Raw genomic sequence first — 14,690 nt, 5'->3', positions numbered from 1 at the left:
TATGTATATATATATATAATCATTAAAAATTTCAATGATTAAAATATAATATATATAGTTTTAAAAAACTTCATTATATCATTTTAATCTTTGCCTTAAACAGAATTTTACTTAATATGAAACGAAAAATGTAAATAAAGTAAAACTCTGTTTATTTGTATATACTATAAAATATATTAATTGTAAAATTAATGATATATCGTTATTCAATTACAAACACATTCACAGAAATATACAGGTGCATATATAGAATGATCGTCAAACGCGTCAGTAAAGATAAAAAGAAACGTGCGCTTGGGTTGCAAGATTTAGTTGGTTTGGTATGGTGGTGATGTTAGCGGCGGTGGGGGAAAAAGTTGAATCGCGAGATGTAGTTGCAGACCGTAGGTACTCTTTTATTCGTGCACTACCTTTGACGGCAACCGAATGCTATTTACGTTCTCTTCGCGCCTCATTCTCCTTCCTTTTACAGTCGAAATAAGAGTAGAATGGTTGAACAATGGCCGGTTATTTCGGTACAAAGCTGGCCTGTCAGTAGCGATGGTGTTGGTGAATGGCGATGTTCGGGGTGGTCGGGGGTGAGCTTAGCGGAAAAAGGAAAGAGAACCGCGATCCCGTTGCAGTTGTATGTGTGTATATGTATGGAAAGAGAAAAGACTCGTTAGGAATCCCACTAGACGATTGTGCGCACATTCGATTGCTTTTTGTACAAAAGCACGAATAGTATGGGTGCGTGTGTGTTGCTATGCTTTATACGTCCTCCTGTTCGGAGTTGTATGGAAAAAAAAAAAAAAAGAAAAAAATTGACCCGATCATTTTCTCACTAAAGTGAGAAATAAAAATTTTCGCATAAAAATTTTCTTTGTCGTATTCGTAGATTATTTTTCTTCTTTCTTGTTTTTCTTCTCTTCTTCCTTTTTTTTTTATCATTTGTTTCTTTCTTTTTTTTTTTTTTTCTATTGCATTTATATCGATAATTTTACGGAATATTTTTTTATTCTTTCTTTTCTTTTTTTTTTTTTTTTCGTCAGAACACTAAGTTTCGTAGCGACTTAGATCGATTTCGAACGTGCATATTTACAACTTCTCGATCTTTCCCGTAATCCATAGCTTTTCGAGAAAAAATGTATTTTTTTTCTTTTTTTTTTCTGTTTTTTTTCTTTTTTCTTTTTTCTTTTCTTTTTCTTTTTTTCCCCCTTTAAAGATATACTTATTCGCGTCGTCGTTTAGAATCGGTGTTGCATAGAAATGCGATACGCGTCTATACCACGATAAGAACCATTCTCAAAGATTTGTTGGCCGACATTGAGAAAGCAACGAACGTGCTCGAACCAATCCTCTACATATATATACATATATATATATATATATATATATATATATATATATATATCTCGATTTTCTGGAAAAGGGTGGTCGGTTACTTTCGAAGCAACAATCGTCCTTCGTGAAATATTTAGCTGGAGAGCGTTAGTTTACTTAGCCGTTTGTACTGCACACCGATCCGATTTCGAGTGGTTTCATCGATTCGAACCGTTATAAATTTTATCCAACTTTAACATCGACCGCAAAGAGGTAGAGTGAGTGAGAGAGAGTGAGATAGAGAGAGAGAGAGTGAGTGAGAGAGAGAGTGAAAGAGAGAGAGAGAGAGAGAGAATTTCGAACGAATCTCTTTTTTATTTATTATCAATGATTGAATATTTCTATGTGAAGGAAAAAAATATTTCGATCAGTAAGTGCACCAAGTGTACTTTATAAAGGTCACATTTTTATTTATCATGATACCATTTCAAGTTATACCTCTAAGTCATGTAACTATTAAGTCACTCACTTATACATATGTATATATATACACACACATACACATTTGTATTTTTTTAATATTTGATTTTATTTTGTCGTTAGAAAATAAATTATTAATATATCCAAAGTTTTTATTATTTTTCTTAAATATAAGTTATAATTTGTATAATATAATTATAACTGTTATAAGTAATATTATTAATTTTGACATTATATAATTTTTCTTTTTCTTTTTGTTTTTTTTTTCGTTTTTATGGATTAAAAAAAAATTAAATTAAGGTTTCGACATCTATTTCGACAGTAACAAGTTACTAAGTTATACATAGTAGAAATATCTTAGAAAAATTAATTGAATGTAATGTACAAACGTATTTTTTCAATTAATAGAATTAGTTGTTTGTGATTTGAAAATAATCTTACGATATCGATGAAAGTAAGTTGGTCACCTCGAGTTCAACTAATTAAACCGTCACGCACAAAATGCTATAGTGGTGGCGGTGGTGGCCTCGAGCCATCAGATAGCAAATTACTGCCCACTTTGTACGGTAATTCGTTACGCGCGAAAGAGTGAAATAACGTGGTCTACTATTCCCTCCCCCCTCTCCTTCTTTCTCTCTCTCTCTCTCTCTTTTCTCCTCTCTATATGAAATAGCCAGAAGGCATCCAATAAATGTCCGCGATATACCGAACGTTCAAATTCACTGTACGAATTGTCTTTCTCTTTCTCTCTCTCTCTCTGTCTCTCTCTCCCTCCCTCCCTCCCTCCCTCTCTCTCTTTCCCTCTCTCTCTTTCTTTCTCTCTCTCACTCTCCCTTATGTCTTTCATATATTTCGTCAAATATGAAAGAATATTATAGATTCATGTTACAATATCTCGATAAATTGATTAAAAAGATATCTTTATAATTTTATAGTAAGATTTTTATAACAAATTTTGTATTCATTGATACATAAAATTTCATAATAGATTTTATTTTTATATATATATATATATATATATATATATATATATTGTCTATTTCAATTCAAGTTGAAAAATAAGTACTAAAAAATGTAGAATATTATAGGTATGGTCGTAGATATTCATTTGGGAATGTATTGAAACGTTAGAAGGGAGTGATGTCAAAAGTTGAAACGTATGAAATATATAAGTAAAGTATGCTATCTGAGGATTCTTGCTTCTTATTCATGGACGTGCATTTCTATGTATTCATATAATCGTCTATATAAGTTCACATATGAAATATATATATATATATATATATATATATATATATATATACTCATAATAATAAATATAATGTATATCCACAAATGTTACGACACATGTATAGTGACACATACATATCATATATTGTATGTACATCTACGTATATATAACTATTTATATATAACTTGTTCGTACTTGTGACCGTTACGTTTTCTCATATCCTCCACATTTTAGTGCATATTTCCGTTCTCGAAATGGACCATTCTTGGTTTATTGGATTCAACTTTTCCGCTAGGAATGGCCAATCCTGTCTTCCCTTTTTTTCTTCTAAGATTTTATTCTTCAAAGAATTCGCTTCAAAATACCCACCCATCGTGACCCTTCTTAAGAATTCTTCTTTATACAGCAATAGAAAACAGGACTATGGTCCTTGGTATTTTATTGCGACATTCAGCAAAAAATTTCTTCGTCAAATTTGAAATCCCAGCGGTTTCCCTGGTTACAATCTGTACAATCTAATAAAATAATAATTTCACATATACATTAAATATTATTTAATAATATTGTAGAATAATAATAATAATCGTGCGATAGCGTTTTGAAAGTTTTCCTCAAAATATAGATAAGAGAATTTTCCTTTTAACTCTTCAAGCGGATATTTTCCAAAAAGTTTTCTCACAAAAATTGAGGATCGTCGGGAAAGAGGCTGAGATACATTCGAGAAGAAACGACGAAGCAACTTTTCCCGTCTAACGTTAATTTCTAAGTAACGGTCTCTCATTACAACGGCGCTTAGCTATGCACGAGAGGCTCGCTATCGCGCTTTATATTCCGGGCGCAAAATTGACCCGGCCTTGATGGTATCTTGCGTGGTCTAACACGCCGGGAGAAGTGCTAGCAAATAAAATTACGCTACATCTTGAATTATCTCTCTGTATATATATATATATATATATATATATATATATATATATATATGTATAACTTGTTCCATTGGGGACGAAGAAAAATACGAGTTTAACGTGAAATATTTAATCGTTATTTTAATTATATGAGAAATATTTCTTTCTTCTCAAAAATGAAGTAGTCAATTTTAAGAATAAATGTCAATGTTATGGAAAAATATATTAACAAGTAATTGTCATAGGTAAATCCATTTATTTCGTCGTAACAAGCATTACGCGATATTTACATATATTCTTTCATTACAAAAATCATGATTTTAATTGGACTTTTCTACGTATAATCAAAAAGGAATCATACATTGGTACATATTTTATACGAGTACGTTAAATGGAACACATCGTAGAGTAACTGTGGTCTTTTTGAAATGACGTGAAAGCTGTACTCGATCTCAGTGGAAAGCACAAAACCAAATAGAGTGCATCCTTGCACGATTGCGGGAACGCGGCCATATTACCGAGTCAAATCGAGAGTATTAAGAAATTTCCTCGTAACGAACGCGACTTCACCCATAATTATTGCAACCCCTCGGAGCAAAGTGAGAAAAAGGAAGAAAGAGAGAAAGAGAGGGAGAGAGAGAGAAAGAGAGGGAGCGAGAAGTAGAGAGAAATTCAGGAATGCACACGATAATCACCGGAAGACCATTATCATTGCATACTCTTCGTACTTTCCCGTAGCATGAAATCTTGAAAAGCGTATAAATGCGATCGGACTTTAACACATAATATACACACATACACATATACATATATATATATATATTTATATATATATATATATATATGTATTATGTATGTATAATTCTACACTATATACGTTTATCTTTTACTAAATAAAGATTTATCGTATGTCCTAGCAAGCTTCCATGAAGCTTATCCTTGTTTCTCTTGTTTTTAAATATTTCGTATAGATACATATGTGCATAGATTGTATTGTATAGAATCGATCGATTGCTGCTCGCTTTATTTTATACAAGCCGTTGAAGCAACAATACCAACAACAGCAGTAGTAGCGGTAGCAACAGACAGCTTGCGTTATTATATCGAATCTGTGTACGTGTCGATACCAGTCGATCGAGCTTAGTCTCTCTCTCTCTCTCTTTCTATATATATATATATATATATATATATATATATATATATATATATATATATGTATGTGTGCGTGTATGTATGTTTCTGTATACAAGTGACTGATAATACGTGGCATTGTGTTGCACGTGTGAAAACGGTATAGCTGACATTCCCTTGTGTGTCACGCATGACACACGATAGATCCGATAGGAGAGATATGTATGTACATATGTATGTATGTATGTAAGTATGTATGTATGTATGTGCGAGTTGTTACAAGAGAGAACTTCACCGAGAGATGACCCGAATGTGTTCTCCTACCGGACGGTCTCTCATGGATTTTAAATTCCACCCATCTCTATTTCTCTGTCGCTCTCATTTTTACTCGCTGTACTAGTCGTTTTTGGTCTCCCAGTAGTAGTACTTCGCTGTTTCGAGCTTTTTTTCTTTATTTTTCTTTTTTTGTTTTTTTTTTGTTTTTTTTTTCTTTTTTTCCTTCTTTTCCTCTATGATGACGGTCAGTAGAGAATAGTATAGAATATTGTATGCGCATGTTGGCTTTCATAAATTCGAAACACGTTCAGGATTTTCTCTGTTTTTTCGACCGGTTATCACAGACTTCTATTTTTAATAGTCGTATTATGCGTACGGTTGGATTTGAGGCTTTTTCTTTTTGAGAACTTCGAGGGTTTGTTATATCTATGGATATCATTTAAAAAAGCTAATAATCGTTGTGAAAAAATATGTTTCTTTGTCTTTTTTAAATCGAGAAATTTTTTTCAGTTCGTAAACTTATACATATATACATATTGTATTTTTGGATTAATATTTTTGTTGGAGATAGGTTCGATTTTTTTCTTTTCCCTTTTTTCTTTTCTTTTTTTTTTGTTTTCTTTTTTCTTTTCTTTTCTTTTTTTTTTCTTTTTTTTTAAAGAAACAAAACAAAAACCTTTTCATAAAATATACGAAAGAAATTATGTTGACTTTAAATAGAAATAAAATCAACAATATAGATATTTCAAGTAGAAAGTTAACCAAACTTATCCAATCCGTTTTTCGTTGTCAATCATGTTTCCATTCCATTTGGAAAGGGTGTCATACTAGTCAATGATCATCAAGGATAACAATGATAACGACGTCAAAGTTATTTGAGTGGCGTATCACTAATCGTGATGTCGTTCGAGTTGAAAGCGAAACAAATCAGAGGAATCGTTGAGCAACAATGGAGAAGATTGATGGATAAGCTTAATGACAGAGATTAGTACGGATAGTTACAGCATAATGATGATTTTGCGATAGCACGAAGCTCTTCGGTAACGACGCTTACGTGGTGTTTCAATTTCATGCGGTTAATTAGGGTACAACGCAGCAGTTTCAGAGGGAAATCTATCTCTCTCTCTCTCTTTCTCTCTCTTTCTCACTCTTTCTCACTCTCTTTTTCTTTTACTCGGTCTATCTTTATACTTTATTCAAGGAAAATCTGAATGCAGGTTAACTCTTTACACTTGTTCGAATTTTATAACTTGAAAGAGGAGAAATGTATTTTAAAGATCTCATGTTTTATATTGTCTTTTGTATCATGTATGAATAATATAGAGTAGGAGAAAGAGATGCAGGATGAGAGAAAGAAATAAATGAAAGAGAAAAAGAATGAACATTTTATTATACTATACTGTATTTTAATGACATTAAACAAGTTAATTAAAAGAATTACAGTAAACTTGACAAATAAATGACATGTAAATTAATTATAAGAAAAATAAAAAAAGAAAGAAACAGGATATGATTAAGAGAGAAAACAACGTATGTATATATATATGTATATATATTATATATATATTCTATATATAGGATATTTAATATCGATATACGCACACTTCAAAATCATTGTACGTCGTTTCATTTTATAGTTGATTATATTCGCAAATATGGCAGATATGCGATTTTCTTGATAGATTAATATTTATTCATCGGCTTTAGAGGTATAATAATTTCTCTTTCTCTCTCTCTCTCTCTCTCCCTCCCTCCCTTTCCCTTTCCGATGAAATGAAACGCGTATATGTAAGCGTAACGACATTAGAGAGAGATAGAGAGAGAGAAAGAGTGTGTGTGTGTATGAAAACGGATGTGAAACTCGTATTGCTGATAAATTTCTACTGGTGTTACGCACTCTTTACAAACTTACGCACAAATGACATGTAAAAGTTTTGAATGTGCGATAGAACACGTTAGATATATATTTGTGTGTGTGCGTATAATATATATTTATGTATATATCCAATTTTCAATGCAGTTGCGTTCGTTGTTTTACATCGTCGTACGAATCATTTATGTTTTTACAGGAAACAAATAAATCGTTTAAAGGGAAATTAATAGGCACTTTAAATGATTTACATTTTCGAATTTATTGAAATCCATTTTTGTTATTGTGAAAATGGTTCATTAAAAAAAATATATATTCTTCCATTGAGTAATATTAAATGAAACGTATAAAGAAATCGTTAATTCTTTTTGCGTATATAATTTTTTTTTTACGTCATGGTTGAGTTGTAAAAAATAAAAACAGTGAAAAAACAAGAAAAAAGAAGAAGAATGAAAAAAAAAATAAATAAATATCAAAAATGTCTAGCAACGTCCATACTTTTTTATGACGCGTTTGTTAATAGCAATGGCTATTTCTGTGATGGGACGTTAACGACTCAGTAACGGAACACGTTTTTGCGAATGGCCATGGACAAAATGCAACAATTTTCTCGCCGATGACTTGATCGTCGTACGTTGTTTTCTGTCATTTCATTTTACGTTATAATCCCACCGGACAATGTCAGCCTGGTTGGCATCGTTTGTCCTTTGAATTTTTTATTAGAACTCAAAGTCCCTAGAAACATGAAATATGTCCAAGTATTTGGTTTGTTCAACGATACAAACTGAGGAACGATATTTCACTTTCTATATTAATTGTGACAATGTTTACGTCCTTGGTTTATAATTCATAATAAATTTACGAATTATTTGATCGATTGTGAGAAATATCGAAATGGATTAGAAAATATAGCGCTTACCAACACACAATTAATTGTTCTTAATATCCTTTCATAGACGAGTTCGTCTACGACCATTAAACACAGAACTCTTAAGAGTTGAAGGAAGATTGGAAGGTGAAACTAGGTCGAACTTCATTAATTCTCTACGTTTTATTCGCTTTTCTTTCGTTTCCCATTGGAATCACGAGAAAGAGAACGAATTTGATCTCCAACTTCTTGCATTTTATTACGTATGTACATAACTACGTATGTATATGGAAAAAAGAAAAAAAAAAAAAAAAGAAAAAGCAACGAAAAAATCTAATATAAATTCGACGGAGAAAGAAAAAGATAAAGAGAGAAAAACAGATAGATAGATAGATGGAGAGAGAGAGAGAGAGAGAGAGAGAGAGAGAGAGAGAGAGAGAGAGATAGAGGAAAGGGATTGAAAAAAGAGAAAGAATTAGTTATTTTTAGTACAAACATGTTCACGCTATTCTTCAAAGTTCTATAATCAAGGAAAATTCAAAACCGTTCGTACTTATTTGTTTATTTTTCAATCGTTACGTAAACAAAGTTAAAGTATATCCGCGATCAGTCAAAATTGAACGATCCTGTCTGATCGTTATTTATCTCTTTTTCGTATTAAACACGAAGGAACACGTTTGTGTTTAACTTTCTAGTTCAGTTAATTGCATCCCAGTAGGTATGGAAGGTTTGAACAAAAAGGAAGGTTGGTAGAGAACGTCCGAACTATTTCTCTCTTTCTCCCTCTTTCTATACAATCTCTGTTTGCATTACGCATGCAAATGCGATCGTGGATGAAAACGTCGCGAGCTAGCTTTTCCCTTGTGTACTTCGAGTCACTCTCTTATCCCTTTCCTCGCCTCTCTTTCATTTCTCTTTTTTACCCTCTTCAAGAAGCTTTCCTTTGGAAAACGGAGTACTCTATGATAAACGTGCTTGCTGATTATTACGAAACTTACTTATATAACGCTCGGCACAGCACGGCACGCTGTCGTGCCGTTATTTTTCATAATTCCATTTACTTCGGTAATTGCGAATCTCTATTTTCGTTGGATACGAGCACGCAGTAGAAAAGCCACGAGCCGCAGTACATCAGCACCTTAACGTTATTGCATCCCGAACAGCGGCTTGTATACGTGCATGGAATTTTGAATTTCCCGCTGCAAGAGACGCGTTTCTTTTTCTTTTTTCCCTTTTTTTTTCTTTTTCTTTTTTTTTTTTTTTTTTTTTTTTATTATTTTTCTTTTTAAGCACAACCGCTGAGAGCGCTTAGTATGCAATCACTATAACAAGAAGCGTTCGTTTGCTATTATTTTTCATAAAAATGAGATTTCTCAATTTTCTTTGAAGTTTTACAAGAATCATGAAGTTTTATAAATATGCGTGTGGATTTTTTTTTCTTTTTTTTTTTTTTTTTATTAATCTCTTTCGTATTCTGTATTTACGAATTGACTCCGATAAATATAATTAAATCTTATACATAGTTTATTTATCGTAACGAAAAGTGTTGTTTAAGATTTCAAACTTATTGCTCGAAAACTTTTAAGATAATATTCATATTATTGTAATCATTTTCATGATAACAATTAACAAAATAATCGAATCGATGGTATTAATATTTTACAGCTTTTATGTTGTTTTTGTTAATTTTAGACAATATTGCCTGATTAATTTCGAAAGGTTAAATTACATATTTTAATAATAAAATTTCTATGCAAATTTTATAAAATACTTTTGACAGAAAGCGTGTGTGTGTGTGTGTGTGAAAGAAAGAGAGAACTTCTTTTAAAATGCCATCCCTTTTAATATAAATATTTAATGATAAAAATATGCTTATGCGCATAAGATCGTAATAAATATAAATGATATGCAAAATGAATGATGTAATATAAACATAATGATAATAGTTAATAATCATCGTGATTATAAAATCAAAAGAGATTTGAGGGTTTAAATCCTCAAATTATGGGGACGAAATCGCAAAAGGGGAAGACAAGAGCAATGAGCCAATCCACGTCGGTCGTCAATAATGTGAAAAAGTTTTATTTTTTCGTTGGGGTTCAGGGGATGCGGTCCCCAGCTCGGGTCGGTTGCCGAAGGCAATCGAGCTAGTTCAATGTTCGATCGACGTTTATCTCGATTAATCTCGATATAAAAAAACTTAAAGGAATATCTTGTAAATAATTGTTGTTATATCTTCTTTAATATTATAATTGTCGACAATAATTTTTTATTTGTTTTCTTTTTTTTTGTTTTTTTTTCTTTTTTTGTATGTAAGAAAATATCCGATGAAATTGAAGAGAGAGAGAGAAAAAAGAAATTTTTTTTTTATAAAAACATTTGAAAAACGATTCATTCGTTACGTATTAATGATAACCAATTAAACATCGAATCATTATTAGACTTTAATAATAAGTCTTGATGTATTTTGATAAACGATAAAAAAATTTGAAATAAATATGAAAGTATATACGATTAATATCACGACATATATCACGAAAGGATTTACGACATATGAATTTTTCCTTTTTTTTATTTTGATATTACGTTATATATCGTGTAGGTACAACGAAATTCTAACATTTTACGAGGATACCAAATACGCACGATTTAGTCATGTTCGGATCGAACAGGAGGAGGAAAGCACATACAATCGTTCATCTATACACCCTGCATTCTCCAAATTCGCATTGTGCGATTTCCCAGAAAGATCATCGATGGAACGCACGTAAAAGCGGAAATGTGTGTTTCGACGTTGTTGGACGCGGCCAATTGCTCTTGCCGGTTTTCGTATGGGCCATTAAATCCAAATGAATTGGCATTAGATGTTGGCTAAGCATCCCCTTATCTTCTCTCTTTCTCTTTGAGTTGTCGAACTTGTTGGAAAATTTTCATTTTATTGGCTTTTCTGGTTTTTCTGTTCTCTTTTTTTTTTTTTCTTTTTTTTTATAGAACAAACGTTATCTCACTTTGATAGTTGGCGAAATGAAAGTTTGAAAGTTATATTACGTTCGTCTGAAACGTTACGCACAGAAAAAAAAAGTGTAGTGAAAAAAGTTTAACAAGAAGCTTTGGAAATAACTATAACAGGTTTATCAATGATTCAACAAATATATCGAATATAAATGGATATTATTTGACCTTTATATCGTTAGAATCGTACAGATGATGGCACCTTTTTTTAAATGTCGATTAGTCGTACGATCGGAAAGTTCTTAATTAATGGCTATTGAAATGCAATATAAGAAACATCATTTTTAGTTTCATGATTATGAAAAAGTATCAGAAGGATTTAACTTTAATTTATATATCTAATAGTTCGTACGATTCTAATACGAAAGGGAAAAAAAATTCGACGAAAGATTTCTTTTCGAATGTTCTCTTTTAAACTAAATCGATTATAATGGTTTAGTGATACGGGTTATCAAATTCGAGAAATTTTCTTAATCGAATTTCATTTGCAGATCGATACTAGGTATTTCGATGCGTGGCCGAGTTGGATCAATTAACCGGTTCACGTTCGGGCCATTAAGTCGAAATGAATTCGCATTTAGGCTATCCTTGCGTATTGGAGAAACGATCATCAAACCGATCGGCAAACTCGATTTTACGGTTTGCTCTGCTACGTGGATTATTGAACTTACAATTAGTATCGGTTCGATATTATCGACGATCGGCAGGGTATCTTCGATCTTGATTAACTAACTTGGTTAATTATGTGCATTGACCTCCTTATATTCTATCAGCTTCGAGCGTTCTCCTATGGCTAACCCCATTACCACGATTAACCAGCTTGGTTATTAGAGATAATCCTAGTGTAATGAAAGTAAAACCACTTAGTCGATAAATGATATTGTTAAGAGGTTAATAATTTCTTTAAAAAAATAATAATAAAACTAAGATACTTTTGTGTATATGTATGCGTGTATCTCTGTGTATATGTTTATGTGTGTCTGTCTATGTATGATTTTTTAGAAAATATATATAACATAATTTATAAAAAAAAATATATGAATCGATGCTCGATGAAAAATGAATTTGAACTTTAATTTGGTTTTATTTATTTTTTGATATTTTTAAGGTAAATTTAAAGAGTCTTGATTGATAGCTATGGGATATCAAAGACGTCAACATTTAATTTCTTGTAGGTACACAATTGAATTTAGCTATACATATATATATATATATATATATATATATATATATATACATAGATACACACACATCTGTATATATATGCACACATACGGTACATTTCATTAAACAATTAGCATTTTCCCTTGGGAAAGTCGGGACCGATTACATTGCGACTATGAGCGTATTGTTCTGCATACAACGTGTTGTATTACGTTTGACATAAAATAAAGAAACAGATTTATGATCTAGGATATTACAGTTGTTAGTCCAAAGAGAAGTTTTGCAATTATTAATTTTATCTAAGATTTTACTTTTCGTAGATCAAAAAAATAGATAATTATATGAATTAATTATCCGATAGCTTCGAGTATTATAAATGATCTATTTCTTTTTGAAATATTTCAATACTTGATTTAATTTATCGAACAATATATAATATAATTTATTATATTATATATTCTTTGTTGAAATTTGTATGTGTCTGTTGTGTATTGTCCGTCATATTGATTGTCGATGAGATGCTGCTCTTTTAAATAAGCACTAATGGAGCTAATAGAATATAATGTAAAGGATAAGTATGATAATTAATTTCAAAATACGCTAATCAATATGATTAATTAAATTTGAAATAGATTGTCCGATATGAAATTTATTTTAATCAAGATATCCTAATGAGCAAGATTTACGATAAATATATATGATTAATTTCAACGATAAATTCAAAAAGATCAATAGTAATTATAGCATAGATTATTCTTATTGAATGAAAAATAGTATTTTTTTTCTTCTGTCATCTGTAATAATACAAGATATTAATCTAAATACGGATAATATTGAAATATAAGTTTTTAAATGATCTAAATATTAAAATGAATGTTCTATCAAAGAATTCTGTATTGGTATATACTAGATTGATATATAGAGAAGAAAAAGAAAGAAAGAAGAAAAAACAACAATAATTGAAAAAAATCATGTAAATAGAGATAAAATTAATATTGATCATATGTTTAAAAATAGTGATCCAAAAAAAAAGCAGTTTAAAATTAATTGCTATTATAATTGATAAAATTCTGGAAATGTCAAGAGAAACAAAAATTGTTAAATCTATAAAAGAAAAATCACAGCCAATAATACAAGATAAGATATGATATAAAGTTTTTCTTGTTTTTAGTTTATTGTCAATAGTATTTCTTAACGTCGACGAACTTTGGTAAATAGGTACAATATGTTCCGACTGTCGTAAGAAAAACTTTAACAATATTAGCTTTGGGGAATAAACTAAAATCGATTGAACGAGGACCCACAATCAATTATAACTTCGAACCTCATTAGTATCAAAAATCGAAATACAATTATTGTAACAAATGCCTCTGTATTTTGCAGTAGTAATTTGACGAATTAAGAAACAAAAAAAGAAGTAAAAACAAAACAAACAAAAATTGATTGGTAACAGACGAAAAACCGGAATAGTTCGATCGATTTTCAAATTCATTTGAACGAATTTGATTTTAAAATTACAGGACTCGTTAGTTCGTTCCTTTGACTTTAAGCAATTCGATTAAAGAGATAGTCGATAGTCGAATAAAATTCAATAATCCTGTCATATATTCTAATTGTCTTTTTGTATTTTAAATAGGTCAGTAAATAGAAAAGAAAACTTACATCGACTAATGGTTTCGTACAAGGGATTTATAAGCGATCGAATGGTCGAATAAAAGTGGTTACTAACATGACTCGTATTGATGAATAATTCAGAATCAGTAATAATCGTTATAACTGGATGAATAATGAAAGTCGAGAGTTACGAACGTACCGATCGCTACGTGTGTGTGTCGTTTTTGAGAGAACGATCCAAACTTTCAAACTTCGAATCCAATCATATGAGCAAATTCACAATTATTCATGGGAATGAATATAAGCTAAAAAAAGGGAAAGGGGCGGGGGCGGAAAACGAATGAACAGAAAAAAAAACGTATAAATGGAATCGGGAATACGATACGAGTTATGATACGACAATTTGCTATATCCGTCTGTATTTTCTCTGTATTTTAATTTTGATGATAAATAATCACGGGAGGACGGTGTAACAATAGGAATTCTTTTTCCTCGATTTCCTCGATGGTTCGATTAAAGATTAATCTCATCAATATTTTTCTATAATAATTTCTCTATAGACATAATGATACAATTATTGGCATCGAATGGACGAACGATAATACACAAAGGTAGGCAACGAATATGGAAAAGAGAGGGAGTCGATAATCGAAATCAAATGCAATTTTCTTTGATATTTGACTCGAGAAATTTTTTACTTTTGCCAAGCGAAAGATATGGACTAAGAGACAAGGAATAAAAGTTACTTTAAGAAAAAAATATATGCGCAAATTTTTTTAATGCTATTTCCGAATAGAGCGGCCGGAAGTTTAAACGTTACGTTCTTCGTTCCATTTTCTT

General features: G+C 30.9%; 1 protein-coding gene across 2 annotated transcripts in view; it reads left to right on the top strand.

Annotated features, from left to right (window-relative positions):
- The window catches only part of cmpy (crimpy), a 314,093-nt gene that overhangs the window by 26,705 nt on the left and 272,698 nt on the right, over positions 1–14,690 (top strand). The gene's annotated exons all lie outside the window — the stretch shown is intronic.

The sequence above is a fragment of the Vespa mandarinia genome, chromosome 3 (assembly GCF_050613455.1).
Source record: "Vespa mandarinia isolate Hongniang chromosome 3, ASM5061345v1, whole genome shotgun sequence".
In the NCBI taxonomy this organism is placed as follows: domain Eukaryota; kingdom Metazoa; phylum Arthropoda; class Insecta; order Hymenoptera; family Vespidae; genus Vespa; species Vespa mandarinia.
The sequence above is the reverse complement of the archived record's forward strand: the minus strand, read 5'-3'. Positions and strand labels throughout refer to the sequence as shown.